This window comes from Armigeres subalbatus, chromosome 2 (assembly GCF_024139115.2).
Source record: "Armigeres subalbatus isolate Guangzhou_Male chromosome 2, GZ_Asu_2, whole genome shotgun sequence".
In the NCBI taxonomy this organism is placed as follows: Eukaryota; Metazoa; Arthropoda; class Insecta; order Diptera; family Culicidae; genus Armigeres; species Armigeres subalbatus.
In genome coordinates, this window is record NC_085140.1 from 336,418,824 (window position 1) to 336,436,771 (window position 17,948).

Consider the following 17,948-nt stretch of genomic DNA (forward strand, 5'->3'; position numbering starts at 1 on the left):
CAAAATCAGAACAACATTAGTTATGAATATTTTTACAAAATAATTGCCTACAGTTTTTGTAGACATCCCGACTAGAAGGTCATATCAAAATTATATCAACCTATGTTATTATGTTATACTAAATTGTTATAACAAAATTTGATAGAAACATGGTGTTGTTAAAATATCTAAATTTCTATCAAAAACTACACTACTGAAAACAAAAAACTATCAAGTTTTGTTACAACATTATCATAAAAATAACATATTCTGATAGAAATTTATAGCAGAATCAGATACAAAATATATTGTTTCTGTGCAGTTGGAATTTTTACAGGTCGTGATAGGTCTCCAGATTGTGATCAACAATTCAAAATTTTTGTTTTTGTTCGAACAAGAATATTTTTCGAGAACATGAAATATTACAACAACTTTCTCAAATTAAATCAGCGTTGTGATATCTATGGCTGGGAGACTTTGCTACATCTATTTTAATTACCTACTGTTGAGCAATTCGGTGTTAGGCATTTTTCAAATCATATTATGATATAATCTTGTTACAACATTTGAAAGATAATGGCTAGTGAGAACAAAATTGTATCAAAATAAGTTATAAATATCACAATATGTTAAAATTGTGTTCAGTTTCTGTTATGCTCTACTAGCCGGGAATGGAAAAAAATCGGAGGTAATCACCTTCAGTATAACTTGAACCCGCTCGATATTAATACATAGACCAATGCAAGATCTTGACTTAACCTCAATTATTTGACAGTTCACAGAGCTTGTTTACAGGGTGTTAGAATTAAAATCGATCAGCTGGAAATCAAAATTGATCCGATATTCTAGTGATATGCTTTGATTCCTACTATAAATCCACCACAGCAGACATCAATATTCTTAATTAATCGCAAAATAGTTTTACCGGAAGCTGCTCCAGAGACTCCCTGTCCCCTCCAGAAGTCCCTGTAAACAAGCTCTGTGAACTGTCACCCTACGTCATCATGCACTGGTCTATAGCTGGAACAAAGTTAATTGCCTACATTATGGATAGAAATCCGGCATGGTAGCGTACCAGATTTCTATCCGGCAATTACCTCGAAAGTAGATTTTTGTACAGAAAAATTATATCAACATTTGTTATAATGTTGATATGAAGGTATCAACCTCTGTTTTAATTATGTTACGGATAGAGGTATTTTTGATATAATTTTTGTTATTTTAACAACTAACCAGCAAAATTTATAACACATTTTGTTACAATATTTTTCTGAAATAAATAACTCCCCTTGTTATAACTTTGTTATGCATTCCTGATCGGGTATACCCCGTTAAGCATAAGTACGTTAGGCTTAATGGACGTTGGGCATAATGGAAATAGGCATAATGTACGTCAAGCATTATACCTATCGTACATTATGCCTGACGTCCTTTATGCCTAACAACCATTATCCCGACTAGAAGAGCATAACAAAAATTTAACCCAATTTTAACATATTGTGATATTTATAACTTATTTTGATACAATTTAGTTCTCAGTAGCCATTATCTTTCAAATGTTGTAACAGGATTATATCATAATATGATTTGAAAAATGTTTAACACCGAATTGCCCAACAGTAGGCAATCAAAATAGATGTAGCAAAGTCTCCCAGCCATCACAACGCTGATATAATTTGAGAAGGTTGCCTTATTTGTAATGTTGGTAATTTCATGTTCTCGAAAAATATTCTTGTTCAGACAAAAACAAAAAATTATGATTGTTGATCGCAATCTGTAGCCCTATCACGACCTGTAAAAATTCCAACTGCACAGAAACAATATATTTTGTATCTGATTCTGTTATAAATTTCTAACAAAATATGTTATTTTTATGATAAAATTGTAACAAAATTTGATAGTTTTTTGTTTCCAGTCGTACAGTTTTTGATAGAAATTTAGATAATTTAACAACATCCTGCACCATGTTTCTAACGCATTTTGTTATAAAAATTTAGTATAACATAATAACATAGGATGATATAATTTTGATATGACCTTCTAGTCGGGATGCCTAACGTACTTATGCCTAAAGTCTTTATGCCTAACGTACTTATGCCTAACGTCGCGGACCCCTCGGTAGCCCCTGGAGCCTGCTATATATAAGGAAGACAGTGGATACCATCGTAAAGAAAAACTTTCCATAATCATCGTCTCGCAAAGTCATACATTTGAATATCAATAATCCAGACCGCATCGTGCTTTCGTGCTGTGCGGTTCTTTCTCTCTTTGCGGAAGGAAGTTTTTAATACTACCCGAAGCTATTTTAATTTCAACGGTGCTTCTTAGCGCTATTTGTACCCACTGATCCCGTTACGATCTTTGCAAGGACCCGTGCCTTCGTTTTACGTTGGACCCGTTTGCGGAAGTAAAATTCCGACAAGCGGTGGTAATCCTGCAGGGATACCGTTCTGGGAAAAAGCCTCTTAGAAGGTCACGTCTCCACGCTCAGCAATGAGTATTAACAAAAACAAGAGGAAGGGGGAGTCTCTGAATTCTCCACTTCCTTCAAAGAAACAAGGTTTCAAGACCGTCCTGCCCAAGCGCGGAAAAAATAGAAGGAAGCTGGAGAATTCAGATATTCCTTCTAACTCTAATATCGGAAATAATTCTTCTCCAATCGAACTGAGCAATCAGTTCGATTTGATTAATGATGAAATTGAGCAAATCGAATCTACCTCTAGCCCAGGTGATTTGATTCATGCGAAAAAGCAAAGGATTCCGCCAATTGTGGTATCTGTTGCCGAGTTTTCTGGCTTCCGGAATGAGATTTTGAGTAACCTTCAGGGGATCAAGGTTTCATTTCAGATTGCTAGGAAGGGTGACTGCCGCGTTTTGCCGGGATCCTTTGACGATCGCAAACGTCTTCTTCACTATTTAACTGAGAAGCGCCATAAATTCTTCACATACGACGACGAGCGATTGTTCAAAGTCGTCTTGAAAGGTCTCCCCAGTGATGACAAATCACTGGATGAGATTAAAATTGAAATTTCTCAATTACTTGGATTTTCACCAGTCCAAGTAATTAAGATGAAAAAGAAATCCCATTCTGGTACTTCCCAGAGGGGCATTTCTCAAGAATTTTATTTAGTTCATTTTAACAAAAGTGAAGTAAATAATATGAAAAGTTTGGAAAAGGCCTGTATTATGTCTCATGTCCGTGTTACATGGGAACATTTCCGCAGGCCTGGGGGAAATTTCCAAAACCCTACCCAGTGCCGTAAGTGCCAAAAGTGGGGTCATGGAACCAAACATTGTCACATGGATGCTAAATGCATGATTTGTGGTGGAACCTCTCACGCCAAGGACGCATGTCCTGTGAGAGAAGATTCCAATAAATATAAGTGCGCAAACTGTGGGGGCAATCATAAATCCAATTTCTGGGAATGCCCTTCACGCAAAAGTTTTGAATTCCCGTGCAAAATTGATGACGGGAAATTCCAATCGGATCCCAGATTCGACGGGTAGAAATTTTTCAAACGCTCAAATTTCGAAACCGGTTACCGGTCGAGCAATTCATACCCACCACAATTCACAAACAAATTTTGCCGCTCGTCAACGGGTAGCAAGCACTTCAGTAATTTCCAATTTTTCCAATGTACCTACGTATGCAAACATCGCTGCTGGTAGACCAAATTTCTCTTCTCAAAATGAGGTTTATACCCATGTCCCAACGGAAAATAACGGTCATGTTGCCGATTCAGGTAGCATGACTGCTTCCGATTTTTAACTGAACAATTGCATCACATGATTGATGCAATGTTCAAAGCAAATACCATTCCTGAAGCTGTTCAGGTTGGTATAAAGTACACACAAAAAATTGTTATCGGACTCCGTTTCAATGGATCCAAATAATTGTGTGAAAGTTCTAAATTGGAATGCCCGCTCTCTAAAGGGTAAGGAAGATGAATTATTCAACTTCCTTTCAGTTCATAATGTGCATATTGCCATTATAACTGAAACGTATTTAAAACCAGGACTCTCCATTAAAAGAAATCCAAACTATTTTATCTACAGAAATGATCGTCTTGACAGCGCCTGTGGTGGGGTCGCCATTGTCATTAATAGACGTATCAAACATAAATTATTTTCTTCGTTTGAAACCAAAGGAAACCTTGGGAGTTTCTGTTGAAACAAATTTTGGACAATTTTCCTTCATTGCAGCCTACTTGCCTTTTCAATGCAATGGGCAGCAAAAGAATTTGTTGAAAGCTGATCTTCAAATTCTGACTCGCAACAAATCAAAATTCTTCGTAATTGGTGACTTCAATGCCAAACACCGTTCATGGAATAATGCTCAAAGCAATTCCAATGGTAAAATTTTATTTGAAGATTGTTCTGCGGGATATTATACTATTCAATATCCCAATGGACCAACTTGTTTTTCTTCCAGTCGAAATCCTTCTACAATTGATTTAGTTTTAACGGATTCAAGTCAGCTGTGTGGCCAATTGGTAACTCATGCTGACTTTGACTCTGATCACCTTCCTGTGACATTTGAAATCTCACAAGAAGCCATTTATAATCCAATCAGCTCTACTTTTAATTATCATAGAGCTGATTGGGATTTATATAAAACGTATATCGATAGGAATTTTGATGTTGATATTCCTCTCGATACCAAAAGTGATATTGATAATGCTCTCGTATCTTTGACAAATTTAATTGTCGAAGCCAGAGGCATTGCAATTCCGAAATGTGAAGTTAAATTCAACTCCATTATTATTGACGACGATCTTCAGCTACTGATCCGTCTTAAAAATGTGAGAAGAAGGCAATACCAAAGAACTCGCGATCCCGCGTTGAAAGTTATTTGGCGAGATTTGCAAATGAAATTAAAAAACGTTTCGCTATTCTGAGAAATACCAACTTTGAGAATAATGTCTCGAAGTTGGATCCCAGTTCGAAACCCTTTTGAAATTAACAAAATTCTTAAAAACCTCAAAAGCCAATTCCAGCGCTTAAAGAGGGAAATAAAATTTTATTAACAAATGGCGAAAAGGCTCAAAACTTGCTCAGCAGTTCGAGAGTGCCCATAATTTTAGTCTAGGTCTCACTAGTCCAATTGAGGATCAGGTTACACGGAGCTTCGAAGACATTCTCAATCAAGAGAATGTTTTTAACCCTTCGTTGGGAACCAATTTGGATGAAGTGAGATCTATTACTAGAAAATTTAAAAATATGAAAGCCCCGGGTGATGATGGTATTTTCTACATACTTATCAAAAAACTTTCTGAGAGCTCTTTATCCTTTTTGGTTAATTTATTTAACAAATGTTTTCAATTGGCATACTTTCCAGATAAATGGAAAAACGCCAAAGTTGTTCCAATTTTGAAGCCGGACAAAAATCCAGCTGAGGCTTCTAGTTATCGCCCAATCAGTTTGCTTTCTTCAATAAGCAAACTGTATGAAAAGATTATTTTAAATAGAATGATGGTTCATATTAATGACAATTCTATTTTTGCTGATGAGCAATTTGGTTTTCGCCATGGGCATTCAACCACTCATCAGTTATTAAGAGTTACGAACTTAATTCGGCTCAACAAATCTGAAGGATATTCGACTGGAGTTGCTCTTCTTGATATAGAGAAAGCATTTGACAGTGTTTGGCATGAAGGTTTGATTGTAAAATTGATGAATTTTAATTTTCCTCTGTACATCATTAAACTGATCCAAAATTATTTATCAGATCGCTCGTTGCAGGTAAACTATCAGAATACTAAATCTGATAGATTACCTGTAAGGGCTGGTGTCCCCCAAGGCAGCATACTGGGGCCCATATTGTATAACATTTTTACTTCTGACTTACCTGATTTACCACCAGGGTGTCAAAAATCGTTGTTTGCAGATGACACGGGCCTTTCCGCCAAAGGGCGAAGCCTACGTGTCATTTGTAGTAGATTGCAAAAAAGTTTGGATATTTTCTCCACTCCGCAAAAATGGAAAACTTCCTCGAATGCTTTCAAAACTCAGCTTATAATTTTCCTACATAAGCCGAGAGCTTCTTATTTGTTACCTTCTAGCAGACATACTGTCACTATGAATGGAGTTCCAATTAATTGGTCTAGCGAAGCTAAATATTTAGGACTTCTGCTAGATCAAAATTAACTTTTAAAAATCACATTGAAGGCCTTCAAGCCAAATGTAACAAATATATTAAGTGCCTATATCCACTTATAAACAGAAAATCAAAACTTTGTCTTAAGAACAAACTTTTGATTTACAAACAAATTTTTAGACCTGCCATGTTGTATGCTGTGCCAATATGGACTAGTTGCTGCAATACCAGAAAGAAGGCACTCCAGAGGATTCAAAATAAAATTTTGAAAATGATTCTGAAGTTGCCTCCGTGGTATAGTACCAATGAACTTCATAGAATTTCTAATATTGAGACATTGCAACAAATGTCCAACAAAATAATTTCCAATTTTAGACAAAAATCGTTGCAAGCTTCTATTGCAACGATTAACTCCTTGTACACTTAGTATAAAATGGGTTAAGTTTAGTTTAAGTTGAAAACATTGTAATTCCTACATGGTTCAATTCAACCAGAGGAAAAATTCTAACTGCCAGAGGCAATTGAAATGTATTAATAATAACTAAAAGCGTAACATAGCAAATAAGGATGATAGTGTTAAGAAAACACGGAACACCTAGTCTAAGAGATGAATGCTTGTATTAGATAATTAGCAAATAAAATTAGTTAAAAAAAAAAAATGAATATCAATAATCGCTCGTGGGCTCGATTATCCGGAGTATTGAAAAAAAAATTCACTCCGGATAATCGAACGCTCCGAATAATCGAGCCACTTTTATTTTGTTGCTGAAATTGTAGTTTCTGAAGTTTCCACGGAGATTTCTTTGAAATTTTCACGGGAAATTCTTTAGAGTATTTTTTTTCCAAAAACAGATTTTATAGAATTTCAACATAAAAATTGGTATTTGTAATGTATTTTTTTTATTTTAACGGGAAATTGTTTCTAATTTTTAAGGGAAATGGGTCAGATATTCTTCGGAATTTCCACAATTACTTGCTACGGCCAATAATGTTGACAAAGAGGGTTTGTGGCCTTTCGGTTCTTCTCATCGAATGACGAAAGTCATTCGGTGGAAATTCTTTTTTCAAATGCCACTTGACCGAATAACATGTTAACCCGTTTCGGCCCGTACGTAGCCCGTACGATTTCAAATTATAAAATCCAGCGTTCTCTTGTTTTTCGACCGATTTGCATGAAATTTGGAGGAAAGATGCATTAAACCCTAGATTTTTGTGTAGATGTATTGATTTGGAGATTGGGTCCTTGAGGACGGTTTTACTGAAGGGGTCCCCTGGGTCAAATGGGGTCAAAAATAGGTCAACTTCCTTTTAATCGTAGATAATTAGTTAAATGCTCTAAATGATGATGCAATCATTTTTAATCATCAGTATGCAATAGTGGGAATGGAAACTGCACGTTTGGACCTAAAAAACCGGGTACAGATGTTCCGGGAACCTGGTTCCCCCAGGGGAGTGGTCACCTTTTAATTGATTCTGAAACCCAGCTTGCGACACATCAAACTTCATGATTCTGCAATGCAAATACAATAGAAGACATTTGCAGAACATATGAGCGCATTGGTCACTTCCGGGGTGCCCTGGGAACCTGATGCCCTCAGGGAAGTGGTAACTTTTTAGGTGGTTCTGAAACCCAGCTTGCGACACATCAAACTTCATAATTTTTCAACACAAATACAATAGAAGGCATTTGCACAGTATCTGGGAACCTGGTGTCCTCAGGGAAGTTGGCGCTTTTTGAGTGATTCTGAAACCCAGCTTGCGACACATCAAACTTCATGATTGTGCAACAAAATATAATAGAGGACATTTGCAGAGCATCTGTGCACATAAGCCACTTCCGGAGGTTCCCTGGGAACCTTGTGCCCTCAAGGAAGTGGTAACTTTTTGATTGACTTTGAAACCCAGCTTGCGACACATCGAACTTCACGATTTTGCAACGCAAATACAATAGAAGACATTTACAGAACATCAGAGCGCATTTGCCAACACCAGAGGTTCCCTGGGAACCTGATGCCCCCAAGGAAGTGGTCACTTTTTGAGTGGTTCTGAAACCCTACTTGCGACACATCGAACTTCATGACTTTGCCACACATTTTTTTTTTCAAATCTTTGTTTAGGTGTTTGCCACACAAATCAATGGCAGACATTTGCAGAACATATGAGCGCATTGGCCACTTACGGAGGTTCCCTGGAAACCTGGTGCCCTCAGGGAAGTGGTCACTTTTTAAGTGGTTCTGAAACCCAGCTTGCGGCACGTCAAACTTCATGATTTTGCAACACAAATACAATAGAAGGCATTGGCACAGCATCTGGGCACATCTATCACTTTCGGAGGTTCCTTGGGACCCTAAAGCCCTCAGGGAAGAGGTCACTTTTTGAGTTGTTCTGTAACCCAGCTTACGACACATCAAACTTCATGATTTATTAACACATATATTATACCTATAAGAAGTCTATACTTGGTTGTGATTTTGTGAATCATCTTAAGCTAAGAACATGCATCCAACATATAAAATTATAAATGACCACCCAATTTACCTCCGAAACTTCTTCAAGGTTGCCGCTCTTCTCGAGCATTACTACTGATTATTCCAAGAGCCCTTTCTAATAATTTGAGAGATTCTTTTCATGCCCGTGCTGTCAAAATTTAAAACGAATTACCTCGTAATCATAGAAGCGAAACGACATTTGTCTCTTTCAAACGAAATATGAGCATTCACTTCAATTCCCAATAGTACTTTGGTATGAAAAGACACATCAAACTTCATGATTTTACAACGCAAATACAATAGAAGACATCCCAAGAAACAATTCAGAGCCATAAATCAACAAGCTTGTTGAACAATTGCTGTATAGAAGCGATGGTAGTTGAACAATAAGGCATGTTTAAGAAGTTGTTTAATAAATGTTATACTGATTGAAATCACCGCATTAGTTCCCTGTTTTGTTGTTATTTGAATAAAGCATCGAATAAAAGTTTAACAAATGTTGCCCTAAAATTTCCCTGGCAGGGTGAAGTACAGTTGTATTATTCACTGTAAATATACTTTATTCCACCAAAGTAAATCCTATTTTGTGTAATCAAGTTGATATTGAATAACATGTTTATGTGATGCTTAATAACATTTGTTAGAATTTGTTATTCAACAGCGCTGCCGAAGTTGTACAATTCAATGAAGTAATGTGTCTTATATTAGATTGAAAGCCTTTGAACCAAACATGTTGATTAATTGTGAAATAAGTTTACTGTATGATAACTGTTAATTATGTATGATGTTCTTTCAAATGTTGTTCAACACAACATAATTGCTGTTGATTTATCATTGTTGACAAAATCAATTATGTCGTATCTGGCTGTGCTGATGTCACTGTGCTTTGATTTTTTTTGTGAAAATGGATAAATCTTTCTAAAAGTTCGAAAAGAGTGGTACATATCATATCAGTGGTTAATGAAAAACACCGGTTGTTGTGTAGGATGCTACAAGTACAACACAAAACAGTGGAAAATGCAGCGACATTCGCAAAACTCAAAGCTGTACCAGATCCTACGAATGGTATAAAGCTTGTTTTTGCTTAATATCATAAAATTATACTAAAAAACATAATTTGAGACCGGAACTGTTTGTTGTTGCTGTTCTCACAGTGATGGGCAACGGATGCGCGCACGGATTGACTATTGCAGGCAGATTGTTTCAGAATTCATTATTCAACGATTCTTAAACTGCAATCGGGGCAACTACATTCGATGCTCATCTGAATTTGTATAAACGTTGCTGTGCAAACGTTTTCAACAATATTGTTGTCATATACGTTCTATTTAATAAACATGTTCAAATGTTGTTTATGCAATGTTTGTGCAATGAATTGTTCGATTTGGTGTTAAATAATTTATAACTACATTTAACATGGTCGATTTATATGACCTTGCATGGAGCAGCGGAAGAGCAAGCGGATGTCAATCGAAGGGTCCTGGGTTCAAGCCTCACTTTGTTCGAGATTGTGATAACTGTAGTAATGACTAGTTGATGTAAAAAAACAAGTCACTGTTCTATACATTAATTAGTTAAAAGATAAAAATTATCCGTAAGAATTAGTGCTCTTTTAACATTTTTATTAAAAAAAAAGCTTGTTGTGGAAACTTCTAATAAGCTTTATTTGAGATATTCCTTACAACAATTTAGATGCAACCAAAACCAACGTTATTCAACTTGTATACAGGACTTTTTCTCAAACTAATGTTGAATAATAGTTTCCTCCAATCTTCTATGTTACACAAACAACAGTATATCAAACAGCCTTATTAGTAAAACATTGAACAAAAGCTTTATTAGTTCGAGTAATAAGCTTTGTGGTAACAAGCGTTGAATTAATGTTGTTGTAGCTCTTTTATTGTTTTTGCAGTTGAACAATCGAGGCAAGGTGATAGCTTAAACATTTATTTCAACATGCTTATAGAACTGCTGTTGTTGAATAGATTCTCCATTTTTGGGCGAACAAGGTTGGTATAGTAGTATCAAATGCAATAAATCAATCATAATTAAACATACAGCTGAATAACGCAGCTGTAAGAGACATTTCTTCAAACAACAATTGTTTCTTGGGATTTGCAGATTATCATGACATGATGCATGATGCACTCAGGGAAGTGGTCACTTTTTGAGTGGTTCTCAAACCCAGCTTGTGACACATCGAACTTCATGACTTTGCCACACAAATACAATAGAAGGCATTTGCAGAACATCTAAACTCATTGACCACTTCTGGAGGTTCCCTGGGAACCTGATGCCCTCAGGGAAGTGGTCGCTTTTTGAGTGATTCTGAAACCCAGCTTGCGACACATCAAACTTCATGATTTTGCAACGCAAATACAATAGAAGACATTTGCAGAACACCTGAGCACATTGGTCACTTCCGGAGGCTCCCTGGGAACCTGATGCCCTCAGGAAAGTGGTCACTTTTTGAGTATTTCTGAAACCCAACTTGCGACACATCAAACTTCATGATTTTGCAACACAATTAAAATAGAAGACATTTACAGTGCATCTGAGCCCATTGGCCACTTCCGGAGGTTCCCTGGGAACCTGGTGCCCTAAGGGAAGTGGTCACTTTTTGAATCGTTCTGAAACCCAGCTTGTAACACACATTTCATAGAAGGCATTTGCAGAGCATCTGAGAACATTGGCCTGGAAACCTACTGCATTTCACAATTTTGGGTGGTTATGAAACCCAGCTTGCGACACATCGAACTTGATGATTTTGTAACATAAATCAGTAGAAGGTATTTGCACATTTGTAGAGCATTTTGGGACATTGGGCTCATTCGCTAGAAACCTCCCCCATAAGGAAGCAGTCACCGTTTGAATGGTCCTGAAACCCAACTTGCTACATATCGTGGCATCACTACATGATTTTACAACATGGATATGATATGGAAATGCTAATATCATCTTCCAAACTTAGACGTACATGTTCATGATAGAATTGATAGTTCCCGTTAGGATACGCGGCAGGCATGAAGAATGTTTTTATAGAAGTCGATTTGAAAGCGAGCGGAGGGCAATATTTGTGATGGCACATATCGCACGACCTTCCTTCTGCCAAGCTTCAGTATGAAGGGGGAGGGAAGAATATCAGTGTGGCAGCTGATATATCTCCCCTGGCAAAAGGAAGGTGGTTTGATTTGCTCATATGCCATAGCGTGCGGAAGGATTTTCTATCGACGAGTACTGTCTCCAAATTTCTAATATGACATCAGCATCTAGTCGAATAGGATTTTTATTGCACAGTTCTGTTTTTCTCATTGCGTCCGTCTCGTCGCAACCAACTTGGCTTTCACCACAGAGAACAGACGTTCATCTTCATTCGCGTGCTTGTGTAAAAGTTTGTACTGGTCATTTTAAAGTATGTCGTTATGCCCCCGTTGTGCGGTGCTAGTGTGCTGATAAATATGGTTAAAATTTGCCGTGTTTTACTTTTTAGCGCTAGTGTTCATTCCGAATTGCTCCCAGGCTCACTCCTAGGTGGCAGCACTATATTGTTTATGAAGTGTATGCCAACGCCATCACTTAGTGGAATTGAGTTTTTATGTCGGGCAGCCTGCGTTGGCGGCGCTGAGGTGCGATTTAAATCTTTACACACGTTTTTAACGAAATTTTGTTCGAGTATCCATATCTGTTCTCTGTGCTTTCACGGAGAGAACAAAGCAGAGAAAGGCACTGGTGCTGTACCATCGACCAATAACAGCTGAATTGATGGATGCCCCCACCATGGGTAGTACACTAATTAATGATTTGAGTGTATTACTTCTATGTGAAGTTAAACGATTTACAATGATATGGAAAATGGAAGATGATATTAGCACCTGAATGGCGATGTGGCAGACGAAGATGGCGGTATGGTGATGGACCTGGGAGAACGCACGCAGGACATAATTTTACCGGCTCCGGCTCTGCAGGAAATCCATGAGGAGATTAGCCGACTGAAGAACAACAAAGCCCCTGGGGTTGACCAACTACCAGGAGAGCTATTTAAGCACGGTGGTGAGGCATCGGCTAGAGCGCTGCACTGGGTCATTACCAAGCAAGGATGTTATCGATCATTTAGTGATCTGCGTTTTATCGTTCAGTAGTTTGTCGATAATTCATTCCAGAAGCTAAATTTTAAAATGTGTTGTATGGTGAACTTCTAGTGCGAAGGTTTCTCTACAACTCTGTCAAACAACTTGTTCTTTGAATTTCACTAATAACGGAGCTATAGCGCTAGTGGCAGTAACTTATACTAAATGATTGAAATTTTGTTATCATTTAGTATGAGTTACTGCAACTGGCGCCTTAACTCCGTTAATAGTGGAAATCAAACATCGACCTGTTAGGCAGAGTTGTAGAAAAACCTTCGCACTAGAAGTTCACCATACAACACATTTTAAAATTTAGCCTCTGGAATGAGTTATCGACAAACTACTAAATGATCGAATGCAGATTACTAAATGATCGATAACATCCTTGTTACCAAGATTTGGGAGGAGGAAGTTTTGCCGCAGGAGTGGATGGAAGATGTCGTGTGTCCCATCTACAAAAAGGGCGATAAGCTGGATTGTAGCAACTACCGCGCAATCACATTGCTGAACGCCGCCTACAAGGTACTCTCCCAAATTGTATGCCGTCGACTAGCACCAACTGCAAGGGAGTTCGTGGGGCAGTACCAGGCGGGTTTTATGGGCGAACACTCCACCACGGACCAGGTGTTCGCCATTCGCCAAGTACTGCAGAAATGCCGCGAATACAACGTGCACACACATCATCTATTTATCGACTTCAAAGCCGCATATGATACAATCGATCGGGACTAGCTATGGCAGCACGAACACGGATTTCCGGATTAAGTGACATGGTTGATCAAAGCGACCATGGATCGGGTGATGTGCGTAGGTCGAGTTTCAGGGGCATTCTCGAGTCCCTTCGAAACGCCCAGAGAGTTACGGCAAGGTGATGGTCTTTCGTGTCTACTATTCAACATTGCTTTGGAAGGGGTAATACGAAGAGCAGGGATTAACAAGAGTGGAATAATTTTCAATAAGTCCGTTCAGCTATTTGGCTTCGTCGGCGACATAGATATTATGGCACGTAACTTTGAGAAGATGGAGGAAGCCTATATCAGACTGAAGAGGGAAGCTCGTGGCTGGAAATCGTACGTACTTTGGACTCCGCAAGACGCTCCGATTGAATAGAGTTCGCCGTCGTACCAAACTGACAATCTACAAAACGCTCATTAGACCGTTAGTCCTCTACGGACACGAGACCTGGACGATTCTCGTGGAGGACCAACGCACACTTGAGGTTTCGAAAGGAAAGTGCTGCATACCATCTATGGTGGGGTGCAGATGGCGGACGTTACGTGAAGGAGGCGAATGAACCACGAGTTGCATGAGCTGCTGGGAGAACCATCCATCGTTCACACCGCGAAAATCAGACAACTGCGGTGGGCCTGGCAGGTAACCAGAATGTCGAACAGTAACCCGGTGAAAATGATTCTCGACAACGATCCGACGGGCAGCGGGCAAGGTGGATCGATCAGGTGGAAGATGACTTGCGAACCCTCCGTAGACTACGTGATTGGCGACGTGTAGCCATGGACCGAGTCAAATGGACTCTTATATACCGCACAGAGCACTTCGGCCTTAGTCTGAATAAATAATACGTACTAACTCTTGATGAACTGGGGAACAATGATATTGAGATGAACACACAGAAATTCTTATTACAGAACAAATCCTCTAGCTTTTTCAGCGTTTTACTGGTGATATTTTAGAAGCAAGGCATGGATGTGGCTTGGGCTCCGTTGCATGGCCAAAAACAGTATTACTATTCTGTTTTCTCAAGAAAGGATTGATTTCATATTGATAAGGGGCACGCCTTCAATGGGATTGCTCTCTGTGAAGGGTATAAATAGCGGGACTTTGTCATTGTGCTCTTGAGAAACTATATACTGTATACTGATAGCATTCTAGATAAGGATCTCAAAAGTAAAACATGAGTATCACTAGTGTCCAAACTACGAATTACTCCGTAACAATGCTGATGCTAATGCTACGCCAATGCATATCACCTTATCACGTGACTCGATACGTTATCGTCTGGAAAATGTCGAAAGACTTTGCCGAAGAAGGTACGTAGCTAAAAGGTCCACAAAAATGTATTAGGCTTCGGAAAATGATTGTTCAAACCACATGCAATCAATCAATGTTGTTGATCAATCAAAACAACCTATATGGCTGTCAGAGGGCAAAACTTTGTAAAATGATTCCGGATAACTCCCATTAGCTCCCTATAAGATCAATAATTTTGAAATAACACTCAGTTGAAGTTATTGGTCCACGTAGTTCGACATTGCTGGCAGAATAAACGAATTTTTGCATATGGTTTGAACAATCAATCTTCGAAGCGTTATAACTTTTTTCATGGACGTTTCAGCAACGTACCGTGGATAATCAAATTTCGGACACACTCAAACTTTTGACGCTTCAATTTTCTGAAATATTACATCGAAATGTTTCGTCAAGCTGTGTCGGAAGGACTAATAGTTTTAGCTTGTTTTAGTATATTTACATTTTAATAAGACATGTTAAAACAATACCACAAAATGATTAAAATTCAGTCTGAGCTGTGCAGTGAAAATTATTTACAATTATTCTTTCCGGTACTGTGTAATCAGGTGTCCGAAGTTTGAATCTTTGTGTCCGAAATATGAATCCAACCCCGTCGGTGTCCGAGGATTGAATCAAACAGAAGCCGGACATTTTCATAAATTGCAAACATTCTTCGCAATATCTTGCACATATTAAATGCGTAGTCCAAACATGAATACTATATTTAGTGTTTGCAATGGTGATTTAAACAGTGTGATTAAAAATGTGAGTAAACAGGATGATTATATATCAGAAACTGCTTAAGCGTCCGAAGTTTGAGTTGGCAGGGTACCTTCTTCAGCAAAGTTTTTCACCAACCTTTGAGTTAAACGAGATAGCAACCAATTGGGTACCGTGCAAAATCATATTTCGGACGGTTAAGGGCTTTGTGAGATTGACACGGGCTAAACAGATAAACTATTAACTAGTTCCTTTTGAACACAACCAAATCCGAAACGTAAGGGTTACAACATATGAATGTCTGTTTAATATTCATCCCTCTCAGCCTAGAACATTTACTATCACTGGAAACTTGAGACTCCTGTTGAAATCTAACTTCGGACACTTGCACGCACTGATTCATATTTCGGTCATTAGAAACTCAAACTTCGGACAGCTAATTAAAATAAAACCGGGAGATAAAGTTTTAATTTTTCTCCATAATCTATCACGTACGACATTTAAATAAACAATCGTTTTAAAATAACATGGCTAACTATGGTGGAAATGTGTTAATATTAAATTCAAACATGCTGTACTTTGAATGAGCTCAATGACACATTTCAAGCGAAATATTTCAAAAATACTCCCATATAAATTCTGGTGTCCGAAGTTTGTATGTGTCCGAAATATGAGTTTGCACGGTACAAATTCTGCACAGTTATTTGGGATCCAGGATGATTTCGAAATATCATTGATTTGAAAAATGAACACGACGCCCCACTCTAGTACACAAACATATTTGACTAGCAAATGGGATCCTGCGTTGCTCGGATGCGGTACTTTTTCTATCAAATGTCAGATATTTCAGCACCGCACTCTAGATCGATTTATGTCAATTATTTTGAATTTCTTCACTATTTATCAACTTTTTGCATTATGGTGGTTTCAAACTATCCCAGGGAAAATCCATGGCTTTTTCTTTGTATAAACACAGTCCATTCGAAAAATAATTGAACCGTGCATAAATCATTTAAATCGGTCCATCCGTTCATGAGTTATACTGCCTTAAATAAAATGCAAACTCATTTTTATATAAAGAGAAGAAGAAGATAAGAAGAAATTGAGAACATACTTTGAACTTTACAGTATAATTGATTAAATTTGCATGGACTTCAGGTTTAATTTCAATGGAAACCAAAAATGCTCAACAGCTCACCAACACAATAAAAATATTTTAATAAAAAAATGTATTGTATCGAAAAACACAAAATTTTGAGCCAAAGTGAATTGCATGAACATTATTTACAATGTTTTGAAACTTTTTGTTTGTGAATATTTGTCAAACGACCAAATTTTTAAAATAAATCTTTGATGTACGAGAAATGCAGTTTACGCTAAATGCAGGATCCAGTTTACGTTATAAAATCAGGTTCAATAATTCGTGCATTGGGAATCACTGATCGACACATCATACGATATAGCAGCATCAATATAGTGGGGTGGCAACTCATCAGCCGGAGAAAAACTGCATCCGCTTTCGCGAGTTTTTTTTCCATTCCGCTGTCACAGAAACATCAATACCACCATCAATGAGATCCAATGAAATCAAAATTCTGAAGAAAAGCTGACCCCAAGTAAATCGTAGATTTCATTTTATCTAATTTCATCACTTCTCACTATTTGTTTGATGCACATGAAATTGGAAAACCTTAGCTTCTCGAAAATATCACAATTCTTGACCGAATTCTATCGATGTCCTGTTTCCACTAATAATTGTCTCAAAAGTTCAGCACACATCAGGAGGAAAAATCACTAGTATCCTTTCCTTACCAGACACAAACCGGTTTTTCTTCGCGTGACCGAAACGTCCAACGACGACTGACCGAATGAGCAAGAGAATTTTCACCGTCACCACCGCGGTGGGTCTCAGCGGTCGGTCGCATACCGGAAATAGCCTCGTGTAAATACTATGCTGATTCAGGTGCCGTAAATACTATTGAAAGAGAGACTCCTTCTGAAACCTGAGAAGGCGGCAGGATGCAATTGGGTGCATCACTGATACAGTTGCATCACCGTACCTAGTTGTGTGTGGAAATTTGTGGAGTAATTGTTTTCATGTTTGGTTACCAAGGACAACCGGGAAAAATTTTAATTTTAATAACGTAAATTCTAATATTTACCTATATGCGTTGGATGCAACCATTGAATTCACGTGCAAATGTACACTCTAGTGAGTTCTAATGAAAAAGAATTGAGTTTAGGGGAAAATGATTTTTTCTTCCTCAAGATTTGTTTGTAGCTACATGAATTGTTATGAGTAGTCAATGCATTCTGGAATTGCTGCGCATGAGCCGTCCAATTTCCCTGAAGCACTAGGGATGCATGAATCAAATGGTAAACGAACAATGACAAATAATTTCATTACAGTTATCTAAATCGCACGTACCCTATCATTTACTTCGATTCAATTTGTTCACTAATCAATGAGTTTCTTAATAATATTTTATACTAAAAAAATGTACCTAG

General features: G+C 37.9%; 1 protein-coding gene across 2 annotated transcripts in view; it reads right to left on the reverse strand.

Annotated features, from left to right (window-relative positions):
• LOC134212804 (uncharacterized) overlaps positions 1-17,405 on the reverse strand; it is a 63,177-nt gene extending 45,772 nt beyond the window's left edge. Inside the window, exon 1 of one of the 2 annotated variants that reach the window (XM_062690984.1) lies at positions 17,253-17,405. The gene's annotated coding sequence lies outside the window, so the exon portion shown is untranslated. The remainder of the gene's footprint in view (positions 1-17,252) is intronic. The other variant, XM_062690986.1, reaches the window with a different exon arrangement.
• Positions 17,406-17,948: the final 543 nt, after the last annotated feature.